We start from the raw sequence: 12,572 nt of genomic DNA on the forward strand, positions 1-12,572 counted from the left end.
TCAATCCTCATTGCAAATTCCCTGTATTTCACCTGAATCGACACCGTGCCGCTACATCAGACCACCTTCACTCAAACAGTGCAGGTAAAACCTTTCTAACGCTTCTGCCCTCCATGTCACTGCATCTTCCTGGGGTCTCAAAGATACATCCCCAGCATCCAAAGAAGAGGGGGAAGGAAAGGGATGCTGTAAGTCAATTACAACCGTTATTGGCTGTAATATCTTAGTGTCACGCTGAGCATGTTAAATATGCTGATCACTTTGGACACCAGAGGCACAGTCTGAGGCTGTTTGCCATTCTCTTCATTAAACTGCAAAACAAATAGCTCTCATTTTCAAACCTACGTAGGACAGATTTTATGAACATCAAAAATAAACAAGAAAATAATGAGTAGCTATAAAAAACACCGAGAACCATATGACAAACCAAAACAAGCAATCGTAACAGCTGAAGAAAATTCAAAGGCTTTTCAAACTTCTCACAGAAGAGAAATCCTCAAAATAATCTATTTATATTAGAAGATATCATTCCTTTCCCTCAAGGAAAAAAAAAAAAATCACCAGACTAACGTCAACCAAAGACACTGCAGTCTTGTAAGACAGTAAACTGTTTGTTGACAGCCTTGACAAGGCTTTGCAAAGGCCTGTATTTCTCAAAGCTGTTATGCCACTTAGCTGATCTCTTTTTTTTCCTCCCATCCAGTGTTTTTCACAGCCGAGGACTTGTTTGAAGTGGAAGTAGACTGAAAAACAAAACAAACAGAACGAAGTCCTGGGACTGTGGTCAGACGTGTCCGTACCTGTGCAGCGATGTGGCGTTTCTCTAGCTGACTGCAAGGATTTCAACGCACCCGCTCTGCTTTATCACCGCTCATCACTGGGCTTACGCAGGGACACGAGTTCAGCTATGCCCTTCACAGCTGACACGCTGAAGCAAGACAACCTCATTAGACCAGCACAGAGCCTACCAGCAAAACCCCCACAAGCTACTAACTTCCAAAATAAAATCAAGTTACAGGCAAGAGCAGACAAGAACACATTTTTACCCGTGCATTTACAGCACTTTTACCCATGCTATAACTGGGTTAATGAGGGCTGCATAGCCCCAGTACACTGGACCTGCAACCTGAACCGCGGTCGGGGGAGGCTGTGGTGCAGCCTCGGCATCTGGTATTCAAGGACAAACCTCAGTTTGGTAGCACCAATCCCCTGGAAACTACCGCACTGAGGTCTTCTTTTCTAGGCATGTGCCAAGGAATATTATCAAAAAGATTCATGAGGGTGCTGTTTTAGCATCCTTTTTAAAGCATCCCACTTTCTATCGGTTGTATTTAAGATCAATGTATGTGGTCTGTGTTCAATATAAATGATGCGGTTCAAGTTTCAAGAACAAGCTTGTGTGGGCAGCAAAGTCACTTTTGATTATTTTTAAAAATTCTACCAAAAACCTTTGTTGTTACCAGAGAAATACCAACTCTTGAAAAAGTAACAGAAAAATATTTATCATTTTTAAAAAATCAGAAGCAGAAGGCACAAACATATACACACAATGCACTGAGTGTAATTTGTGGCATACCTTTTGCTTAGAGAGGAATATGGTTCTAATGTTAACATCTGTGAGACCATGGCCTAATCATTGTGCAGTGAAATCAGAAACAAAATCAATGGTGGCACATAAGATGTAATCTCTACTGTGTTTGGCTCACTACACTGAATCCTTGACTCATAAATCATTGTTACCAGCCATTCAGTGAATCAATATTCAGATTCCATCTTGGTCTATACATATGACCACTAAATGAAATAATAATGACCAAAATCTGTCATATATTAAGTTATCAATATTACCAAAAGGGATTTCTTGGGAGCAATGAAGTAATCTAGAATAAAATACATCAAATGAACATGCAAAGAAATGTGAAAAACCTGTGACTAAATAGAGAGACAGCAGAAGAAAGGTATTTTTAAATACCTCTTCTTCCATCATACCTTCAAGTATTAAAATTTACCATAGCATCACAGTAATGCATTTTATGAAAGACCATTTCAATAATTCATGCTTTTTAATTATGTTTTAAAACATGCTGTACTTAAGCATTTTTGTTTTTCTTCTTTCAAATAACCCTTTCTTAAGTTATTACTAGTTTTGTTTCTTTTCCTGAAGCACAATTAATATTACAGTGATCAGAGAGTAGTATTTTCTTACCAGGAGCCTGATAGTCAGGAGCTTCAGAAGACCACATTTTAGTTCCACTAAAACCCAACAACAACAAACTTCTAAGAGTAATTCCATAAAGCTGTACTTCCAAACCATTCACAAACCATTTAGTTATGAAAAGGTAGTGGATGACATCTTGCAGAGAAACCTGAGAAGTGCTGTGTGCCACCACCCCACACTCAGCCATGAGCCACATCAAAATGTGTAATTTTGACAACAGAAGAAGGGAAGAAATGATGGAGACCTTTGAAAGAATAATCAACTAAGAATGGTCTTTAACTACTTTCTAAGCACACAGGAGATTCTCTAGGTAAGTGTGACTTACAGGTAGAAACTTCACTGAATTTACCCAACCCTTTGGAGGACTTTGGCATGTATATTAAGTACAAAAAAAGAAACATGCATTGACAGAAGACGCATCTTTCAGGTTCACCAATTTTACATACCAGTAGCACTTAGAAGGCTGAAAACTCAAAAATCATGAAATAAAAATCAACAAACTCTCTGTTTTTCTTCCCTCATAACTGGTTTTTCTCATAACACACGTTCATGGTGAAAACAAGAACTCAAGGGTGAGAAGCCACATATGACAGTACTGCACAGACAGCACTAACTCTCTTCCTTGCACCTACACAAATATATGACCGAATTATGTTACTATTGCTTGCACATCATCAAGAATGTGCAAAACATAGGCAATAAATATGGCAAATAAATCTTCAGTATCTATTCAGAAAAGGCCTGATTCTGCAACAAAACAAAGAATTCACTTCTGTTACTGGATGATGGGCTCCGTAAAGATGTACGAGTTGCCTAGGCATCTAATGGTGCAACTATAGTTAAAAGTATTTTCTTGTACAATTTAATAAGGAATGAACATTCAGGTGACTATTCTTAACTCTGCAAGACAGCCAAATGACTACCAGTCATTCATCAGAACTGTACCACTCCTTTAATTGGGGTGAACTGTGGGCTTTCTTATTTATTCAAACTGTAATAGAAAAATAGAAAACTATTTCAGTTCATTTTTTATTCTTTTTGTAGAAAGGCTAAGTCAGAAAACTATAATGATTACATCTGGAGAAATTATGAGCAAAAAGAGCTCTAAATTACAATTCAGCAGAAAGGCTCCTTCTACTTGCATGTACCACTGTTTAAAACTCTTCTCCTTAGCATCCTACACAGTATTTTCTCTTCCTTAGGGGTCGGGGGAGACAGAAAAAAAAAAGAAAGGAAAAAAAAAAAAAGATGTATTGTGGAAACAGTGAAGGCCTTTTCCATGCACCGTGAAAAGGCAAGTGTGAAGTGATATCTTCTAACTATTAAACAAAATGGAATATGGGTTATCTCCAGCACTGCCACGCCAGCCACAGTGAGCACTTGAGGACAAAGTATCCCTAAATTGCTTTCATTCAAAGAATTTTAAAAAAGAATGAATACTTTTTAAAGTACTCAAAAGTATGAACTCTTTTCACTGGAGTGACTGAAAACATTACATTTCCCATACATTTTAATATTTTTTAAATCATCCATACAGCACGGATGAAATTTAAGATAACATTTTTAACACCTTTCTTTTCAGCAACATGACCTCTGATGATATTCTGTGGTTTCATCAAGCAGACCAAGAACTCTGTGTCATGCATTTACAATTTCTTTTAAATAATATAGGTCCTGGTAGCAAAATGTGACAACGACACTGCTACTTTGGAAAAAATCGCATTTTTCTTTAATTAGGTTACGTTATGATTTTAAATGATAATTTATTTAGCCTTTCACGATTACAAATACTTAATGGCTTTTATTTTGTATTCTTTTACCAGAAATTAAAGAGAAATTTTTTTTTTATAAAAAACCTGCCCCTCCTATGTTCTGCTGCAGTTCATGAACTGTATGTGCAACTAAAAAGAAAAAAACTAAGTCTATATTTGTCTATCAACAATATTTATAAGTGAACTGAGTGGAAAGATTACAAAATTTTAATAAAAACATTATACTATAGTAGCAATAATCTAGGTGTTTTACTGGGAAGTAAAGTGGATTACCGTAAATGAAATTTTAAATGTCCTTTCCATTTTATAGATAACACAAAATGACTCTTTTCATGTCTCCAGCGATAAGGATACATGTGCCACACATTTAAATAGTGCCTTCACCCTATCCAACCCTGCTCATGAATTAATAATTCAGTGACATTAATACAAGAAGATAAATGATAAAGAGGTTACAGCACAAGGGCCAATGGTACACATATACTTCTTTTAGAACAGCTAATACCTCTCTGCCAATTACAGTTAGAACTTTTTAACAGTTTTCAATGGCATTTTTACAATCTAAATAGCAGCTTATGCACACACAATTTCACACAACTCGAGCTTAATAAATCTCCTGCTGCTACCAAACAATCATTCTGGGGGATTAAAGTGCAACATCTGCTAACATTAATAAGCATTTTACATAGCAATATGTATAAAAGCAGTTGCTATCAGTCTTCTGAAAAAGCTTCTAGACTGGTTTGGCATAAATTATACCTTTATCATTCAACTGGTAACTTTAGCTTACGGCAACAATAAGGTAGTTATATTGCTATATAGCAGGGAAAAAAACAATGAAATTATATACTGACTGCAATTATCATTTGTAGTGGAACAATTTTCAAAATACTTGAAAAATAAACAAAAAATGTATGTATGCAAAGAATTTCAGGTAAGAACCTGGTAAAGTCCCACAATTTCAATACCTAAAAGAAACTGAAGCTACTAATCTGTTTGGAAGAGACAATTTCTCTCCTAATACCAGTTACAGCTTTTTAATCCACCTTGGGCTTTTTTAATTTTTATTTGTATTTCTACCAAAGCAGCATCTACTGTGAAAGAATGCGTGCCTTTCCAAGGCATAAAATAAATATCAAGGGTTTTATTTAATTAGGAATTCCAGCACACATTTTTAGGTAGAATTTGGCAAATGAGCGAGCTTTGGAGTCGAGAGACGTGTAACATCAGCTTGAGCCAAGAACACAGTTGGCAAACACGGCACAAACTTTTACGCACAGCCCTGCCAACGCAACTCAAGCCCTGCAGTTCAGCCGCGGACAGCCGAATGCCAGAGCCTGCCAATCACCCCTTCTCTGTAGTGAATAAAGCCAACAAAGTCATATTCTAGCTGGTATTACCATTTTATTGTAAAGCAGTTTTTAAAATGCTTTTAAAAAATGGAGAGGTAAAGCATTTCAGGCTCTTACTTAGTAAGCCCTACAATCTTAGTATTTTTTAGAAACTGAAAAGAATTAATAGTCAACTTTGCAATAATAGATATTATAACACTTATAATACCTTTGTATAGCACTCCAAGATAATTTTATTTTGTGGACACATGTGGATCAGTATCTGCAAGCTCATTTCTTTCTTTTATGCAAAAAGAAATTTGTATCAAAAATATCCAGAGATATAAGAGAACAGCAAACTGGATCAAATAAGCATGTAGAAAATATTTAATCTACTTTTTTTTTAATTAGCAATTAATTTCCCCTGATTTTTCCATTATGAATTGCTTAAACGTGATTGTTTTAACATTATTTTTTAAGTCTAAACATTGCTTTAAAAATTACTATTATCATATTCTCCTGACATCGCCTACATTCTTATTTGACATGTTGTAAGAGAGATGAAGAAAATCAAAGCAGCAAGATAATAAAAGATTCCAGCAATGCCAGTGCTTGACAACTAACACTCAGGACCTTTTGATGCTATCAGGCTCTAAAGTACCCAGAACTAGGGCTGAAGCCAGGCTTAGCCGAGAAAAAAAACAGTCATTTAAGGACAGAAGGAAAAAGCTTAAGACAAAAGGTAAGTATATTTAGCATCTACTTTTTCCTCTGACTGACGGGTTTTTTAGGCTGAAGTCTGCACCTGCAATTCCCATACATATTTCAAAGATCGGAATCGCTGTCGCCGGAGGAAGCACATGGGGATTAAGAACCCAGATGCCTCAGTGCCACGAACAGTCTTTCTTACATACAGCTTCAATTTTAGATTACCATTTTAAAATCAGATTTTTTTAAGTTACTGTGTGCTGCCTGTAAAAACACAGCTTTATATTAAAGTGACAAATTCTTACTTTTTTTCTTTTAGAATAGGAAAACATGATATTGGCACAAGACTTTGTTTTCAGGCTATTCCTCCACCCGCACTCTAATTCTCACATCAGACATATCCCCTGCCATGTGCTAGCCTTACACGTTCTTGAAGATTTACTGCTGCTGTAGTAGTCTCATGGCTATTTCAAATCCAGGTCACAACTTTCCACAGTTATTCAGATTAACATTTGCAATTTAATCTATTTTAACACAAGAATTCAACAGCGCTGAGACGAAAATGAGGTGACTTTTTTGCTCAAAGATGACTGAATATTAAATATGAAATTTAACAGGTTTTAATCATAACAGTTTGTAAACAGTGTAATATATATGTCTGCCCTAATTTAGTAAGATGGAATTCTCACATAACACTCATCAAACTGAGCACAAAAAAATTGTTCTGGCATTTCACTAAATTAAAATCTTCAGTCCCCACAGCAAGAATGCACAAATTTAGATTTTATTAATACCCTAAATCAAACTCACTTTTATGAAAAGCAATTTACAAGTCATCTTCTCTTGTGATAGCAAGAACGGAATGGGTCTTAAGCATATTTTTACAGACACTTTGATGATAGTCTAACCTTTTGGTCTGATTGCTATTTTTAACAAAAATAGCATTTTCTTTGAAATCCAGCAAACTCTTGTTTTCATTAATGTAGTTTTAAGCCTTCAGTGACAGAGTGGCTGACAGCTCAACAGACAGAAGGTAAATTTAAGAGAAGTTGTCCCTGTTTAGAAAACATATGCCGTTTTAGCAGCTTCTCATTCAGCAATCTGAAAAACTCCAAATTTAACCTAGATCACCGTATTTCACAGCTTGCCCAAAGATACCGTATTGTCCAAAACCATGCAAGTTATACACATGCTCAACAAGCCACCTCGATTTAACCGGTGCTCTATGTACTTTCATATTCTAAATTTCTAACACTAAATAACATGTTCAAGCCTTCTGCATTGCAGGCACTTCTGCAATAGATTACAAATCAGATGCACAATGAAATCACCATCATCAGGTAGACTCCCCCATACTGCCAGTTACTCACCAGAAATCAGTGAGAGTCATACCGTGAGGCCAGAAGAAAGGGAAAAAAAAAAAAAAAAAAAAAGGAAAAAAAAAGAAAAAAGCCAAGGGAGCAGACAGATCTGGAAGATGGCATCCCCCCAGCTAGTTTCAAGTGCAGTGGAAGTGGGAAAGCCCTTGGGTAGGACGTAGAAGGGAAGCAAGCAGATGGAAAAGGGAAGGCCTAAGGAAAGCTGCAGCCGTGCGGGCAGGCTCGCCCTGCCGTGCCATGGGTGGATGTGTCCGGGAGCCTGTGCAAAATAAAGAGGCAATTGAAGGAGCCGAGGAAGACCGACAATGAAGGAATGCAAGTCAACAGGGAACAGAAAACATGCAGCACAGTACAAAAAAGGGAAGGACTTGCTAGTATGAAATATCCGAGTGTAATCTGATTTCCTCCAAGCGGACTGCCAGCATTCAGGATCAGTGGCCACACGCTCATCACCCAATGTACACCACTTATTTCTATCCAGGACACAAACGTGAGCTACACTAACTGCAGCTATTTGCTTTTTAATCCATATGAAAAGCCCACCGATCCACATCAGAAGCCACAAATCGAGTCAAAGCAGTAATAAACGTGAAGACAGAGAAAGATAACGTTGGCACTAAATGTTAGAAGAGGGGCCAGCACACATGTGCAGTGAGATGCGTGTCTGCATGTTTACCTGCATACAATTATTTAGAAACATTTGCTGTTCTGCAAGTAATCATATTCTATAAATGACTGATGATTTCACAGTGCCAGAATAATAATTAAAAAAAGCTGACCACAATTTCAACACATCTATTGCACATTCTGGGCAATTTTTTTGGTTAAAAATCAAGTCCCGAAGAGGTTGTGACAGTAATAAACGTACAGTTTATTTATGGGTCACTACTGGGCTGAACTAAGATTTTATTTCTGGAAGAAGAGAAAAAGAAAAATAGAAGGATGAGTAACAGGCAAAAATGGAAAGGAAAAAAAGAACCCAACCTAAAGGCCCATCTTCTCGGACACATAAGAAGCGACAAGACGGAGGCATGACAGAACACTTCACCTGACACTGCCTGGTTATCAACATACTGTCTAGAAGTTAGTTTTATTTTAGTATCTCTTCAGTCACGAGGCTGAAGGTCACAAGTCACCTCCTGATCTGCCTCACAATTTTATCACAAGATAAACTGGATGCTTTGTATTTTTTAATAAGTACCGTGTTAGTAAATAGCCAGACGTACAGGTACTCAACCATACACACATTCATGAGACGACATTCATTTACTATTGTTCAACTTTTGTTATTATTTCATTCGCTTTCAAAAACATTTATAAAAAACACAGTCTCTAAAAATGGCTCAAGATAGCCAAGAATAAAAATATATTCAGCTAAATACTTTCAAATATTTAAATATACTACTACATGTTGCATTCCCCTCCAGGAAGTTCTTTGTCTCGCAATGACCACTAAGAGCTCTAACTTCCAAACAGCAGGTACCGACTGCTTCAACATTCACAAAGCACCGATTTCTTAAAACCTGGATTTACACAGAAGTCCATTTCCCATTTTTCATTTTGAGCCCCATTCAATAAGCCATAATTACCATTTTTTTTCATCTTGTTATTCTATTACAGCTACTGGCATCTAAGTCATTAAACTGGGGTTGAACAGGTTGTGGTATGGGAGGAAAAGTACCACTGCCCTTCTACTAAGGACCAAAACATCAATAATTCAAGCTGATTGGGAAACACTATTCAACAAGACAATTAATTTTTAAGAATGTGGTGGGGATAGTAACAAAAATTGCAGAACAATTTTAAATTCTATAAGAATCATCAACAAAGCTTACAAATACAAAGCCTTTGAAATAAATAAATCTACATCTCTTCTTGTTCCAGGTTACAAAACCTGGACTCTAGGAACCACAACTCTGGAATCCAGCCAGCAAAGCTACGAGCATCACCAGTGACCCAGGCTGCTGCGCGGGTGTATTTCGCTGCTCCAAATATGCACTAGAGTACTTTGTGCCATATACTGTGCTGCACTGCTCAGTAAGGTTTGTCAACACAGCTCTGAGGGTTTTTTCATCTTAAAGCTATTCTGTTGTAGGTTTCCCCTCCAGAAGTAAGCCTTCAGTGAAACTGAATGTCAGCGAGCACGCCTGAGAGCACACCAAGTTAAAAAAAAAAAGAAAAGAGCAACCTACGATGCAAAAATTAAAAATGCAAAATACAACTACCCTCTACGGTGGCTCCCATTTCCTATGCATTCGTAAAACTGCACGGTCTCCGGACACGCCACTACTCGAGACGCTCCTGCAAGCTTCCCAGGGTCCCCGCGCCGCTCACCTGCAGCCCCGGCCAGGGAGGACGGTCGAAGCCTCCCCTAGCGCCGGCGCACGTGTGCGCCCTTTCCGGGAAGAGAGAGAAGCAAAGCGGTGCTTCCCATGGAGCGCAGGATGAACCTTTCTGCTCATAACTGCTCTTATGGTTTCCATAGTGAATGTCATTTACATGAAGGCATTATAAAGGTTCCCACATGAAAATGCATCTCTGGCATAATTACGTTCTTTCAAGTTACTTTTCCTCCCACTTGCTATAGTTCTGAGGTGAAAGTAAAATATTGACAAAACCGGGACGAGGGGGACATTAGATAACTACAGACTGAAAAACACAAAACCACCAAGCCATGCACAACTCTTTGTTTTAAAACTTTAACTCTTCATTGCTACTGGGCAGCCTGAGATCAACTACCCAGGGTAAAACACTCTTTAATTTATAGCCTAAGGGTTCTTCCATGTTTAAGAGGAAGGAGCATGTAAAGAAATACAGTATCTTTCTCAGCCCGTCTGTTCTTTGAAATGTCTTCATTAAAATGGAGATTTTGACTTTTTGACTGTGAATAACAGAAAAAGGACAAACCTGGTTTCCGAGGATCTTCATCTGCAGACAGCGCACACATCGCTCCCCCCTTCCGTCTCGCAATGATCCCACTTTTACATCCCAGGCAATTTTTGAGGGGGAAGGGCAGATGGGACTACCTCCGGTTCATGACGATGAGCTAAATTAGCCCTAATTACGCCTTTGTTTTATTATGAAGCAACTGAAAGAATCTAGCGACACATTTGGACCTGCAGCACAGGGTGACTCATACTTTCCCAGACCCGAGTGGCCGCCATGACAGAGACCACCATCGCATGCGGGATGGCAACAGCTACATGTCACACCATGTCACCAAAGAGCTCCAAATCACAAGCCTACAGTAAGACAGGTGCTCCCTTTTTTTTTTTTTTTTGATGGAAACATCGCGTACGCATTGGCATTCACAGTTTTTCACTAATACTGCAGTAAAAACACAACTTGTTCAATGGTCGGATGGACTTCAGTGAATTTTAGAGCACAATACTGAAAGCTACTTCTTTATACCTTTTGTGAACCATAATAAAATTCCACTGAGCATATTTGCTCAGTTGGTTTAGCAGCAGCTAATACTTCCTGTATGTACAAGACCTGAACAGTTGTTCTTTTAGGTAACTTAAATAATGGCTGTAATTAAGTGATTGAGGAGATATTAATCGTATCTCTCAACTGTGCACAAGTCGTGAACACAGTTGTGCCAACTGTTTAACCATAGCCCTGAAACAGCAACACATTCTCCCACTGCCTCACGTATTTTTTGTAAATCCTTACCAATTAGTTTTAATAATCTGTTAATGCTGCAGCTTTATTTGGTATATTGGTTATTATGTATCTATTTAAAATATAAACAGAAATAATTTACTGGCTATCTTACAACAGACCTACTGTAAAATTTTCATTTATTTGACTTTCCTTCAATTAACATATAGGACTTCAGTAACATTTTTTTAATATATAAAACCATATTGAACAAAAAGAATTGTTTTAAATAATTGTTTCATATATTGAGTGATTTTCTGTGAAAAAATACACAAGAACTAAGAAATTTACTGTTTACAGAATCTCAGCAATCTATCACATGCAAAGATCAGTCAAAGCTGGACAAAAAATTAAGCTAATTAAAATAAAACAAAGTTTTAAATTGGTCATTAATTAGGTAATAGAAAGATGCTGATTTCACTATATTATTATCTTAAAAAAAAAAAAAAGATCTAAGGGACTGTATGTTCAGAAGAAGGCTGAAAACAGTACTTTTCAATCATACCACTGTCCAAACACTGCTGTAAATATCACTATAATCAGAAATAATACCATTAGAAGTGAAGATGTAGTAAAGATATATGAATTCTGTACAGGTGACAGAATTATAAGGAAGAATTTCATTCACAGGTATACTTCAAACGTTATACCGGCTTTATGTGCTCACTTCTGCAGATTTTTCAGTTGTGAGCCAAGAACTGCTGATTATTTGCGTCTCATTTGCCAAATACAAAAGCTTTATTAGTCATAACAGCACTGCTGTTCCAAACAGACAAAGAGATATAAATAATAATAATAAAAAAGGGGGGGGGGGGGGGGGAGACAGACTTATCCCTTCTTCAGGGTTAGTTGTCTGTGGGCAGTTAAGTATGACTTAGTGTGGCTTCATTTTCAATGCACACTAAAACGACTACAGTGTGGATTTGTGCTCTGATTTATTGTCTTGCAAACGGAAGAATACTAATTTTAAGAAGCCATCAATTACGGCATTTGTACAAAAAGAAAAATGGTTAATCTTTGTCTTACAGTTATATATACATATCCCAAAAATGTGTCAGGAGAGCACATAAGGCTAACAATTTGATAAGAATATTTCTGCATATATTTTCCTCTTTCAAACGCAGAAATTGTCTTCTAAAACATTAGAAAATGTTTTTAATGATAAATATGTATAAAACAAATCCACTGTAACCTACTTTTTAATAGTTTTAAAATAAATTATAAATAATTGTAATATTTAAAGCATTGATAAAAACGCTTTACCTCTTACTGAATTTTTATGCACTATTCACCCTTTTATTCTAAGTACTGGCTTCTTCTCAGGGTATACAGCCAAGCACTGCCCTCAACAATGCAGTCACAGTTCATGCTCTTAAATCGGTTGGAGCTCCACATTCATCAGGGGGTAACATTCGTCCTTTTGTGTTTTCTTTTTACTTACAGACAAAAGATACAATCGTTTTCCACAGTTCAAAATGAATGAAATGTGAAGCCAATCTAA

The 12,572-nt window shown here is 37.1% G+C and overlaps 1 protein-coding gene across 33 annotated transcripts in view; it reads right to left on the reverse strand.

The window, feature by feature from the left end:
- ADGRL2 (adhesion G protein-coupled receptor L2) overlaps nt 1-12,572 on the reverse strand; it is a 393,964-nt gene that overhangs the window by 134,279 nt on the left and 247,113 nt on the right. The window contains exon 1 of one of the 33 annotated variants that reach the window (XM_030032144.2): nt 10,316-10,331. The exons of the other annotated variants lie outside the window; for them this stretch is intronic. The gene's annotated coding sequence lies outside the window, so the exon portion shown is untranslated. Of the gene's footprint in view, nt 1-10,315; nt 10,332-12,572 lie in introns of those variants that run through there. 33 annotated transcript variants of the gene reach the window in all.

This window comes from Aquila chrysaetos, chromosome 12 (genome assembly GCF_900496995.4).
Source record: "Aquila chrysaetos chrysaetos chromosome 12, bAquChr1.4, whole genome shotgun sequence".
NCBI classification, from domain to species: Eukaryota; Metazoa; Chordata; class Aves; order Accipitriformes; family Accipitridae; genus Aquila; species Aquila chrysaetos.